Source organism: Gracilinanus agilis, chromosome 1 (genome assembly GCF_016433145.1).
Source record: "Gracilinanus agilis isolate LMUSP501 chromosome 1, AgileGrace, whole genome shotgun sequence".
NCBI classification, from domain to species: domain Eukaryota; kingdom Metazoa; phylum Chordata; class Mammalia; order Didelphimorphia; family Didelphidae; genus Gracilinanus; species Gracilinanus agilis.
In genome coordinates, this window is record NC_058130.1 from 202,202,998 (window position 1) to 202,215,880 (window position 12,883).

Sequence of the window (12,883 nt, forward strand, 5' to 3'; positions counted from 1 at the left end):
AAAAATTTTCTAAAAAAAAATAATAAATAATTCTGAAAAAAGGAGTTTAATGAGGTTAAGACAATGGCAACTCTAAGGGCATATAAACCAAGGCCAGAGTATATACTGAGACCACAAAGATCTAATCTGCCAAGGTGCTTTCTCTTCAAAAAGCCTTGACATTTTCTTAGGGAATGTCACTTTAGGTCCCAACTATTCAATCAAAACAACAGAAGCAATAAATTTTATAATGGTGGGTAGAGACAAAATGGCTATGGGAATCAGAATACAAATCAAAGGTATCCTCGATTCCGGAGGCAAGAGCAAACGTAATGTTGCAACCATGACTGCAGCCAGTCATCATAGCAAGCCTCAGATCTGTACACCATGCAAGAGTTTATCAAAAGTGGTGCACATCCCAAGTATTCCCAAATGGCAGGAGTTGATTACCAAAAGGCAGAGTTCAAAGGTGCAGCAGCATTATGAAGGTTTACCCAGGAAACACAAAGCAAATTGAATTAGGAAATGGGGAAACTGATAATAACAAAGAAAAATCAAAATGACGGTAATGATAAAAATACAGACTGAAAAGGATGTAGTAACAACAACAATAGAAACAAAAGTAATACCTGGAATAGAGAAAGAACAAAGAGATATTAGTGAGCAAGTGAACAATGAATCCAAAGTAATAGGAGAAAGTGTGAACAATAATGTAACACAAGCTGAAGGAAACTGGAAAAAATACTGAGTCAAGGGAAAGCAAAAGCAAAGCAAACTCCTGGGAGTGTAATGAAATGAAAACAAATGAGATTAGCTGGGACATTCAGAGGGTAGATGTTGAATTTTTTAGAAGCAACTGTCCGAAGTGGGATGAGATAGGACTGGACAAGATTAGATGTGAAGCTTCTTACATTTTCCAGGATGACAAATGATATCATAGATAATTTAATGAAAGAAAATCAAAGATCTGAAGCTTAAGTTAAAAACTAATGAGGCGGGGCAGCTGGGTAGCTCATTGGAGTGAGAGTCAGGCCTAGAGACGGGAGGTCCTAGGTTCAAACCTGGCCTCAGCCACTTCCCAGCTGTGTGGCCCTGGGCAAGTCACTTGACCCCCATTGCCCACCCTTACCAATCTTCTACCTATGAGACAATACACCGAAGTACAATACACCGAAGTTTAAAAAAAAAACAAAAAAAACTAATGAGGTGCAAGATAAAGTAGTAGCAGCACTGAGAGCATACAGACCACCTAGAATAACTTATAATAACTCCAGAGAATACAGAGAAAACCCTCGCTACTATTTATGTGATAGACCTGGTCACCTAATGAGAGACTACTGTTTTAGGGGACAGGTTTTTAGACAAAATTCAAGGAATTATAATGGCAATTTCAGGGGAAACTGAGGCAATAGATTTAATGGGTTCAATGGCTATGGAAATTTTGGTTTTAATAATGGGTTTAATAATGGTTATTACAGTGGGTATCAGTATGTAAGACCTAATTACCCCAACCACTATGATGATAGATATATCTTGTCTTGACTGTGGGTGCTGCTTCACCAATTCTTCCCAATTGATCAGCCATTGGCGTGGAAGCTCTAGAGTGTGTCTCTATACCTGTGTTGACTGTGGGTGCTTCTTTATAAGTTCAGGCAACCTGATCCACCACTGGCATATTCACTCTGGAACACCCACTTGCTTGGGCACAGCGTAGGGCTCAGTTCTGTTGCCAAGAGAACCTTGTCCAACACCAGTTTCTCCACACGGAGGAGGAACCCTACCTCTGCCCTGACTGTGGGTGCCAATTTCAACAGAGTGGGTCCCTTTCTATCCACCAGTAGATCCACACAGAGGAATGTAAGGCCCAGAAATGTAAGGAGTAAAAATAAAAGGATTTTATTTTTATAAAAATAAATTTAAATTTATAAGAGTGTGATGGCCAAGAATTATTACTCAATTCCAAGTTATTTTTTATGATAGTTTATTTACAAGAGGAGAAAGAGTGAAAGTAAGAAAATCAGAGAGAGTAGATATTTACTCTGGCCTGGTCCAAACCAGGCAGGGCTTCAGAGGCCCCAGCAAAGGGGACCCAGAGGTAAATTAAACAAGGGTTTTAGCCATGATGCCTCCTCCAAGATGGGCCTCTCCAGAGGCTAGTACCTCCAGAAGAAGTCAGGGAAAGGAAGTCAGCCTTTTTCACTCACCCATGTGATAGTCCTAATAGAAAGCAGTCCTCAGCCAGAGCTCCTCCAGGGTCAAGTTGAAGGCAAAAGACCTCCCTCACAGAAAGTTCTTGCCACTTATAATGACCATTCCTTTCATCACTTCTTGTGCCTTCCTTCCATTTTACATGGACCAATTACAGCTAAAGTTTTGCTTAGGACTTCCCAGGGAACAGTCAGTAGATTCTGATTCATCACTTACTATAGCACACGTGGGTCACAGACTTCCCCATATTGTTATAAACAAAAAGGGGGTCCTAAGGAGATATAGATATACAGTGATGTGAATGTATCTATCTGTATTCTCCCTAGCTGTAGATGATGGAGAAACACCAACCCTGATCCCCTTGATAGTTGTTATAATTTCCCCTTTCCTCTAACAGTTGCTCAGGGAGGACCCCAAAAAAGTTAGGTGGATGGATAACCTTTCCAGGTCCAACCTGGGGTTGGATATATTAATATAGGGCTTTGATTTGCCATGGATCACATTTGATATCTGACTGCATTGACTCCCTCCCCAAGGGTCGTGATATAAAGACCATTCAGGAAGGTACTTGTTAAACTCTCTTTATCTATAATCAGGGAAAGGATAAACAGGACAAGGATTGGGGATTGGAGACCCTATCAACCTAATATTTATAACTAGTTGACAATCAGGACTGGAGGCTATTGATCTAGTAGAAGCTGGAGCTTTATTCTCCACCACACCTCTAGCCCAGCCTGGCCACAGCCAAGCCAGAGAATAGGGTCTGCTATTGATGCAGCTGTGTTGGTGATCTTATTCTCTCAGCTTTCTCACTACAAGTGTTGGTGATGCACTAGCTTTCACAGTCTTCGGGAAATATTCAGATTCTTCCTACCCTCTTCTTCATAGACCTCCCTGCCTCCCTTCACCACCCAGAGACCTAGAGACCTAAAGAGACCTAGAAAGACCTCCCTCCAAGTTGCTGTCAGGGGTATTTATATCATGGGGACAACCAACGTTTGCCCCTGGCTCAAGGCACCTGGGAACATTCTGTGTCTTCCAACTGCCTTCCCTGTCATTTAAGGTGGCATCCATCATTTCCCAGGTTATAAATATAACAATACCTAAGGATAAGTGGGGTGTATATACTTCTGGTGATTAAATCTAAAAATGGGCAGGGAAGAGTTAATTCCATCTTCACAGGAACATCCATATCCCTGTCCTGAATGTGAGAAGTGCTTCTTGGACAGTTCATCTTTAGCCAAATACCAGCAGATCCATCAGACTACACGAAAAAATCAGGAAACTGTTCAGCCTGTATCAGCAGGCCTAGGACCAAGGTTTTTTGACCCACATCCTCCTGTAGGCTTTAAGTGCTACCCAGATATCTTCCAGGAATGTGGCTGACCTTGATTCAAAACACAGAAGGAAAACTGTGGCAAGAGAATGAGGTTCAGAGCTAGGCTTTGAAGGGAAAGATGGCCTTGAAACCCATCCTGTCTCTGACCATATGTGTAGAATTATGCACATATAAAAATTCAAGTTGCATAAACCTATAAAGAATTAAAGGCAATTATAAAGAAAAAGTGACTTGGCCTCAGCAAGGCAGCCTTTCATTTGCAGCTTAACTTAGGGACTACTATGTAATGATCCATTACATAATAACATAGTCTTAAGATTTAAGTCAGAATCAACAAACTGATAGAGAACCTATTGAATGTCTAAGTATAAAACATTAGATAATAAGTTAGTGTTAAAAATGAGTAAGGATGGGGGGCAGCTAGGTAGCTCAGTGGATTGAGAGCCAGGCCTAGAGACGGGAGGTCCTAGGTTCAAATCCGGCCTCAGACACTTCCCAGCTGTGTGACCCTGGGCAAGTCACTTGACCCCCATTGCCTACCACTCTTCCACCTATAAGTCAATACACAGAAGTTAAGGGTTTAAAAATAAAAAAAAATGAGTAAGGATGGAAGGAGCCTTCAGAAGTAAAACATTGATCATATGATTGATTCATGGATCTTATATAACCTAGTTAGGAAGAAAGGCACAAATATGTGGAAAGTTAAAAACCAGTACAATAGCTAAAAACTCAGTCTTGACTATTCTTCAAATTCTCAAAAGACTAGAAATATTGATAGCAGTTAAGAGTGGAAGCAGGGAAGATGCTGGAGACTAAAGGAAGGCTATAAGATCTTCACTTCATTCACATTTGTATATTTTTTCTAAGGCTCCTAGGAGACCACTTGAGCAGCTGGCACTCTACCGGACTCACTTCTATGGCTCTGGATGCTCCCATCCCACCCCAGTGGAATTTTCTGTTCAATTGCTATGCACCTGATTATGGTTGCTTGCTGCAGTCCAAGCAACTGGTCAAAAAAAAAATGAAAAAAGGACTTGATGTAGGAAATCCACTGGCTAGAACAGTGATGGCAAACCTATGGCAAAGGTGCCAAAGATGGCATGCAGAGCGCTCTCTGTAGGCACGCAGCCACTCTCCCCACCCCGCCAGAGTTCCTTACTAGAAAGGCAGAGGGACTCGGGCAGAGTTGCTCCCCTCCCCCTCTCCACTGTACCTGAAGACATTTTTTTCACATCACTCACCCCTCTGCCCAGCAGTTCAATGGGAGTGCATGGCAGGGGTAAGGTGGGCAGCTCACAGATAGCAGAATTAGAGGGGAACAGAGCTTTTGGACCACTCCTGTCCACCTCTCTACATTCTGTGGTGACATTCTTCACCCATCTCTCTGCCCAGCAGCCCAATGGGAGTGCTTTCTCCCTACCTTGTGTGGAGTAAGGGGGTTAGGGGTTGGAGAATGCCCAGCAAGTCAGTGTGGGGGAGGGGCATGGCACAAGGTCTCTGGGGGTAGGACAGACTTGGCATTTGGTGGGGGGTGGGAGTGGAGCCTGGCACTCTGTCTCTAAAAGGATTTTCTTCACTGGCCTAGAAGAAAAATTCTTGTGAACCAACATAACAATTAAGATGGTTAGACATAAGTGAGAATAGTGTAGAAGGTACCATATTTAATAAGGTCTATCATACAGTTGTTCTGAAGCTTCTCAAACAGACCATTGTTATGTAGAGATTGCAGCATGGAATCCCTGCAAAATATAGGGTAAGCCTCACCCAAAATTCCAGGGAACCCCCCCCCCTGGAGAACTTTGGGTGAGGGGACAGTTGAGAAGAGTTTAGTCAGTTGCTTTCTGCGGGTTGAGGTGATTGGATCATTCTGCTTACTGCTCCTGACTTGGGGGTTCACCTGAGAGGGCCATTGTGGCTAAGCCATCGTGGTTTCTACTCAGGGGTTAGCCTGTTTAGTAGGGTTGGTCCTTACCAACATCAATACAACAATTATTTAATGATTTAGTGATTAGAAATATTCACTATTAGTAAGAGAGCCAGTTTAGCCAAAGGACCTTCACCCCCTCCTGTGGAGGGGAAGGGCAGTTTCAACCTAACAGATCAGGATTACCCTTTTCCTCATCCTAAACCTAATTACCCTGTCTAGCTTTACCCTTTCCTTCTTAATATAAGATTTACCTATAATATCTGTGCCTGGGAATTATTTGGGGATACTCACTGCTCCTAGTTATCACATAGCTTGAATCCTCTCAGCTGCCAGTTTTAAGAAGATCAGATCCATCTCAGTCCTCAACATTTAGATAACTAGCTTCTACTTATTCCTCTATCAGACCTGTGAGGAATATAAGTTAAAGAAAGGGAACATCATTGGAGTTCAGCTTCAACAGAAACTTACCAGAAGTATCTCAGTCAGTCTCCATTATCCCAACTGAAAATCAACTGGAGGGAGGGGTTTGAGAGTCAGGAGTGTCTAACACCCTCCCTTCTCACTGAAGCCTGTCAGTCAGTGTCTGTGACTTGGAGGTTACTGGCCCTGGCATAGTTATCTGCTTTCCCAAATTATCTGTTATTTATCAACATAACACCATGCACATCCCTCCTTCCCTACTCTACAAGGAGAGATTTGCCTCATACTCAACAGCAAATAGAGGCTATTTTTGCTGTGAGCTCCCATATCTCCCCTTTGCTATATCTTCTCCTTAACTCCAGTCTCTGATGAAGAGGTGGCTCATTTTGTCAGGGCTTATTTGTCCACCTAAATCCATCCCCTCCCTTCTCCAATTGATTGCCCTCATCAATATCCCCATTCTCATCTTCAATTTCTTCTCATCTACTGGCTTTTTTCTTGTTGCTTACAAGTTTGTCTTTCTAAACTTAAATTCTCACTTGACCCTTACAATCTCCTCAAGCTATCATCCCATATCTCTTTTCCTCTTCAGAGCCAAATTCCTAGGAAAAAAGTCTACCTTCCTTGTCTTTCACTTCCTCTCACTTCTCAAACTTTTTGCAATCTGACTTTCCACCTAACAATAGGAACTGTCAATCAGTAAATATTTATTAAGCACCTACTATGTGCCAGACTCTGATAAGCAACAGGATCATAAAAAGAGACAAAAGACAGTCTATGCCCTCTATGAATTCTCAATATAATTGGGGAGACAACAAGCAAATATGTACAATTATAATATGTGTAAGATAAATGGGAAATAGAGAGGAAAAGCACTAGAATTAAGGGGGACTAGAAAAGACTCCTAGAAGAAAGTGGAATTTTAGCTAGGATTTGAAAAAATTTTGAAAAAATCTAGGAGACAAGGAAAGCATTCCAGACAGTCAAAGAAAATGCCTGGAGCCAAGTGATAGGATAGGATATCCTCTTCCGAGAATAGCAAGAAGGCCAATGTTAATGGATCAAGACTATGTGTCAGGGAGTGAAACCTGAAAAAGTAGGAGAGGAGTAGGCTATAAAGGATTTTGTATTTGATCCTAGAGACAATAGGGAGCCAAAAGAGTTTATTGAATAGGTATCTGATAAAATCAGACATGTTTTAGAAAACCAACTTAATTGGATGAATGAAGGATAAATTGGAATGGAGAAACTTAAAACAAGGAAACCCACCAAGAGTTTTTTGCATTTGTCCAGGAATGAGGTGATAGAAGGCCTATTTCTCAGGTTAGTAGTACTGTCAGAGGACAGAAAGGAACATATTTTAGAGATTCTGCAAAGGTGAAATCAAAGCCTTGGCAATAGATATGAGATAGAGTGAAAAATCCAGGGTGGTTCTTAAATTGTGAACCTGATTACTGGGAGGATTAGTATTTGCTTCTAGAGTAATAGAGAAGGTAGAAGTGAGGGGAATAAATTCCGTTTTGGACATTTTGAGTTTAAGGTGTGTACTGGACACCAAGTTTGAGATGTCTGAAAGGATATGTGAGAATGGAAGTCACCAGAGAAATTAGGTCAAGATAAGCAGATTTGAGGATTTTCAGCATAGAGATTGTAATTAAATGCAGGGGAGATGATGAGATCACCAAGTTAAATAATATAGAGAAGAGAAGAGGATTCAAAATAGAAGCATGTGAATGGAATATTCATGGTTATAGGGTATGATCTGCTCTAGGGTCCAACTAAGGAGTACTGAAAACCAAGAAGAAAGGGGTGATCAGCAGTGTCAAAGTCTGCAGAGACGTCAAGGAAAATGAGGATGGAGAAAAGGCCACTGGCTTTGATAATTAAGAGGTCATTGGTAACTTTGGAGAAAACAATTTCTGTGAAATGAAATCAGAAGCTATAATATTAAAGGGTTGAGAAGAGAAAAATGGAGGCACTTCTTATAGAGTGATGGGGGATAGAAGGATCAAATGAGGGTTTTTGGGGAAAGTATTTTAAAAAATAAATTTATTTAATTAATTAATTTAGAATATTTTCCATGGTTACATGATTCATGTTCTTTCTCTCCCCCTGTTTTCCCCCTTCTGTAGCCAATGAACAATTCCACTGGGTTTTACATGTATCTTTGATTAAGACCTATTTCCATATTATTAATATTTACAATAGAGTGATCATTTAGAGTCTACATCCCCAATCATATCCCCATCAAACCATGTAATCAAGCAAATGTTTTTCTTCTGTGTTTCTGCTCCCACAGTTCTTTCTCTGGATGTGGATAGCGTTCTTTCTCATAAGTAAGGGAGGGTTTTTTTAAGGATGAGGAAAACAGGCAATTTTCTGTGCATTACAGTGGGAGAGATTGAAAATGAGTGATAGAGTGGGGATGACTGTGCTCTCTTCTAAGTTACCAGTGATCTTTTAACTGCCAAATCTGATGACCTTTTCTCAATCTTCTTTCTGGATCTCTTTGATTTCACTCTACCCCAAAATAGGGTATATTTCTCCATCCTTCCTCCTCCTTAGGATAGTGACTATCTTTTTAAACATTTGTATTACTAGCACTTGGTGGTACCTGGCACAAAGTAGACATTTAGTAAATATTTATTGACTATTCTTTATTGACTTTTCTCTGTATTATCAGACACAGTGAACCCACCCTTTCCTCCTATGTTCTCTCTCCTCTTTGGGTTTTCATACTGGTCTCTCTATTATACTCCTCCTGATCTGCCTGCTCCTGTTTCCTTTATCACCTCCAAATTGAAGATGAACCTTGACACTTAGTCTTGGATCCACTTCACTCACTACATATACTCAATGACTCAATTTCTGTTTCCTTTTTACAGTTCGTTCCAGGGCTAGACCCCAACTGGACTGTCCCCTCTTTTTTCTTTTCTTTTTTTTTTTAACCCTTACCTTCTGTCTTAGAATCAATACTGTATATTGGTTCCAAGGCAGAAGAGTGGTAAGGACTAATCAAGGAAAGGTTAAGGGTCACACAGCTGGGCTGTCTCCTCTTATAAGTTAACTTGGGCATCCCCTAAACAACCACAGTATCCAGTCTATTTTAATAGACTTAGGGCAGATAGCACAATATTGACTACTAATTATTCTTAATCTTACTTACTATTACCAAACACAAAATAGTAATGGGTTTATTATGGCTGCCATTATGATTTAATTGGTGTTATAGAATTGCCTGAGGCTAGCTTAAATTATAGACTCTCTGGAATACAGGCAAGTGTGTATCAGAGTTGGGATTGAATTTAGATCTTGACTAAAGGCCAGCCCCCTATCCACAAACCATGGGGCCTCTCTGATATTAACTGACATTTATAGAACACTAAAACACTTTAGCATATGTTATTTCATTTGAGGCTCATAACACATCATAGGAACATAGAGATTTGGAGCTGAAAGGGACCTTAGAGAACATCTTGTCCAGCTATTTCATTTTATAGATAAGGCCCAGAGAGGTTTGGGTTGCACAGTAAGTGACAGGAAGTAGGATTCAAATTCTCTGACTCCAGAGCCTTTTTTTTTCCTCATTGTACTGCACTGTCTATGAGGAATATATTACTGGCATTGTGACTTAACATTTAATTATTTTGGTTTCTTCAGTGTTAAATGAGAGACCTATTTGCACAGGGGTAACAGTTTGATTTTGCATTCTCTCCCCAGCTGCAGTATTCATGAATCTCTAGCTTAAGTTTAAAACAAGTTTAAAACGTCAAAAGGAACAGTCTCCAGCTTCTCCTTAAGGGTCAACTCTTTTTTTCTCTTCTCCTTTTCACTTCCTTTGAACCCGTGATAGCTCAATATAGTGGTAGAACCATGGCCTTGATTAAAAGCAGGTCCTGTAGGGTGATATAGTTTCTTAGGTCTCTGGCCATTATGAAGCCAGAACTGGCACTTGCCAATGAGGGTGGTCTTCAGAAGCCCTAGGAAGAGTCAAAGAGTCAGCTCTAGGAGCCTGGGAAATCTCTAAGGAACCAGTGTCTGGGGGAACTCTGGCAGTTTCTCTGGGATTATTTATTTAGGTATTCACTCTGGTTCCAATGGGAGGAATGTGCCACCCCCATAATGACATTAGGATAGAATAGAATGTGCCAAATTTTTAGTTACAAATTCTCTTCAACTCTTTCCAGCATCTGGAAAACAGGACAAGGAGAAGTGGAGAGAAGGGACTGGATTCTAAGAAACTGAAGAGTCTATAAAGGAGATTTTGCAAGCTGAGGCACCACATTCCTTCCACCAGGGAGACAGAGGCACACTCTACCAGAGCATCCTCAATTTGAACAGGCCCTACTCCTGTCCTGACTGTGGACCCTGTTTTACCTATCCTTCCCTGCTCATCACCAACCTACCTGTGCATACAGGGGAAAGGCCTTATGCCTGCACCCAGGTGCTCCAAGCAGGTGAGAAGCCCTATCCTTGTCCTGATTGTGGACGATGCTTCCGCCAGGCTGGATCCCGAGCAGCCCACCATCAAGTACATACAGGTGATAAACCATACCCCTGTTTTGCCTGTGGGCATTGATTTGTTTTTCCTTCCCTCTTGGTGATCCACCATTGTAAACACACTGGTGAGAAACCATACTCTTGCCCTGACTGTAGGCTCTGTTTTCAGAACCATGAGGCTCTGGCTATGCATTGACATAAACACACAGGCGAGAAGCCCTATCCTTGTCCTGAATGTGGGGTCTGTTTCACCTATTCCTCTCTACTGGTCAGCCACCAGCAAATTCATTCTGATGCTTGTCCATTCCCCTGCACTGAGTGTGGGAAGTGTTTAAAGAGGAAGTATGCTCTTGAAGCTCACCAGCAGGTCCACCAATCTCGCACTGAGAAGAGACAAAGTAGGGGAGCTGTTGTAGAGCTTCTTCCACAAGCTTCTACAAAAATGGTCCAGGAGCCCCCTGTATACTTCAGGCACTACCCAGATATATTTCAAGAGTGTGAGTGATCAAATCTTTGGAGAAGGAACCATGAGGGAACACAGATTAGCTGGCCCCACTCTTCTCCATAAGGTCTTATGCCTGGCCATGTGGTTGTGCCACAAAAGAGGATGATGAAAAGATATTAGAGGGTCTAGGGAAAAATTGTGCTCAAAGGAATAATAAACTGGAGGAATTCCATGTGAACTGGAAAGACCTCCAGGAATTGATGCAGAGTGAAAGGAGCAGAACCAGGAGAACATTGTACACAGAGGCTGATACACTGTGGTAAAATAGAATGTAATGAACTTCTGTACTAGCAGCAATGCAATGACCCAGGACAATTCTGAGGGATTTATGGAAAAGAACACTACCCACATTCAGAGGAAGAACTACAGGAATGGAAACACAGAAGAAAAACAACTGCTTGAACACATGGGTTGATGTGGACATGATTTGGGACGTAGACTTTTTTTTTTAAACCCTTACCTTCCATCTTGGAGTCAATACTGTGTATTAGCTCCAAGGCAGAAGAGTGGTAAGGGTAGGCAATGGGGGTCAAGTGACTTGCCCAGGGTCACACAGCTGGGAAGTGTCTGAGGACAGATTTGAACCTAGGACCTCCCGTCTCCAGGTCTGGCTCTCAATCCACTGAGCTACCCAGCTGCCCCCATGGGATGTAGACTCTTAATGACCATCCTAGAACAATTATCAATAATATGGAAATAGGTCTTGATCAATGACATGTGAAGAAAACCAGTGGAAATGCACATCAGCTATGAGGGGTTGAGGGGGGAGAAAGCAAGAACATGAATCATGTAACCATGGGAAAATTTTTTCTAAAAAATAAAAATATAAAAAAAGAAAAATGAAAAGTCCTAGAATAACTGCCAGGATTAAGGAAACTGTATGAGTGTGAGTGAGAAAATATCCCTACCCCCTTATACATGATTAGATTTTAATGATAGTGATAGTTTTAAGATAATCATAATTATGATTCTAAGAAAATTAGTATAAGTCATGATTTTATAAGGCTTTTTCAGCTACCTTTTAGTTAAGTTTTAAAACTGCTTTAACTTAGGCCTTAGAGTCAGCCCCACCCTTCTGAGTTGAGTTCATATATCATGCACCCTTCCTTGTGACCGGGTATGTGTCAGTAGTTTTGACCTTAAGTTTCATAACCAGATATGGTGTTATTCATAACCACCCATGCTTATCTGGAGTGGGCCCAGAGAACATCCTTCTCACTCTCCCCTGACCCCCAAATCATCAAATGACTCTTAGGTAATGGTCAAAAAAATGGTCATCAAATAAGGGGTACTTCCAACATGACCTAACCTGGTTTGCTTCCTAGTTGAACTAGCTGTCCTCATCCTTTGAAGGGTATGACTATTCTTATACTTTTCTTTGTACTCCATCATCCTTGAGAAGGGGTTGGCTCGAAGAGTCCCAAACTACATCATCCAAGCAGGTAAGTTAAGAATTCTTTGGGTTTGTTTTTCCAAAAACTGCAGTTTAGAAAAACGCCCAGACCCCTTTTCTCACTTTCTGCTTCTTGAAAATCCTTTCTGTATAAATTGGTCATAAAAACAATATAAACCAGAAGTTTTTACAACAGAGGAAGTTAGATTTCTGCTTTTCCTTTGCTAAGTTATATGTGAAATTTATGATAGGTAGCCAGTGAAATAATAACAGTAGTGAGTATCTGTCTAGGTTTTCAAGTTGTTTAAGGTGGTCTGTTTTGGTTTGATGCTAAGGCCATTGGAGATTTAACTCTCTCTTTGTGGGCAACTAGCACTAAGCAAATAACTTGGGTTTTTTTGTTTGTTTGTTTTTATTTGTTGACCTGTACCTGGGCAAAAAGTACTTGGAATGGGTGGGTTATAAAGTTGAGAGCAGTATCTAGTAGCTAGGAGTGGTCAACCAACTTTTTGAGAAGTTAATCCGGATTACAGCTGGGTCATTCTCACTCACAAAAGGAAATATATATATATATATATATATATATATATATATATATATATATATATATAT

At 41.0% G+C, this 12,883-nt stretch overlaps 1 pseudogene; it reads left to right on the plus strand.

Annotated features, from left to right (window-relative positions):
- Positions 1-247: 247 nt before the first annotated feature.
- On the plus strand, positions 248-10,878 carry LOC123249598 (annotated as a pseudogene).
- Positions 10,879-12,883: the final 2,005 nt, after the last annotated feature.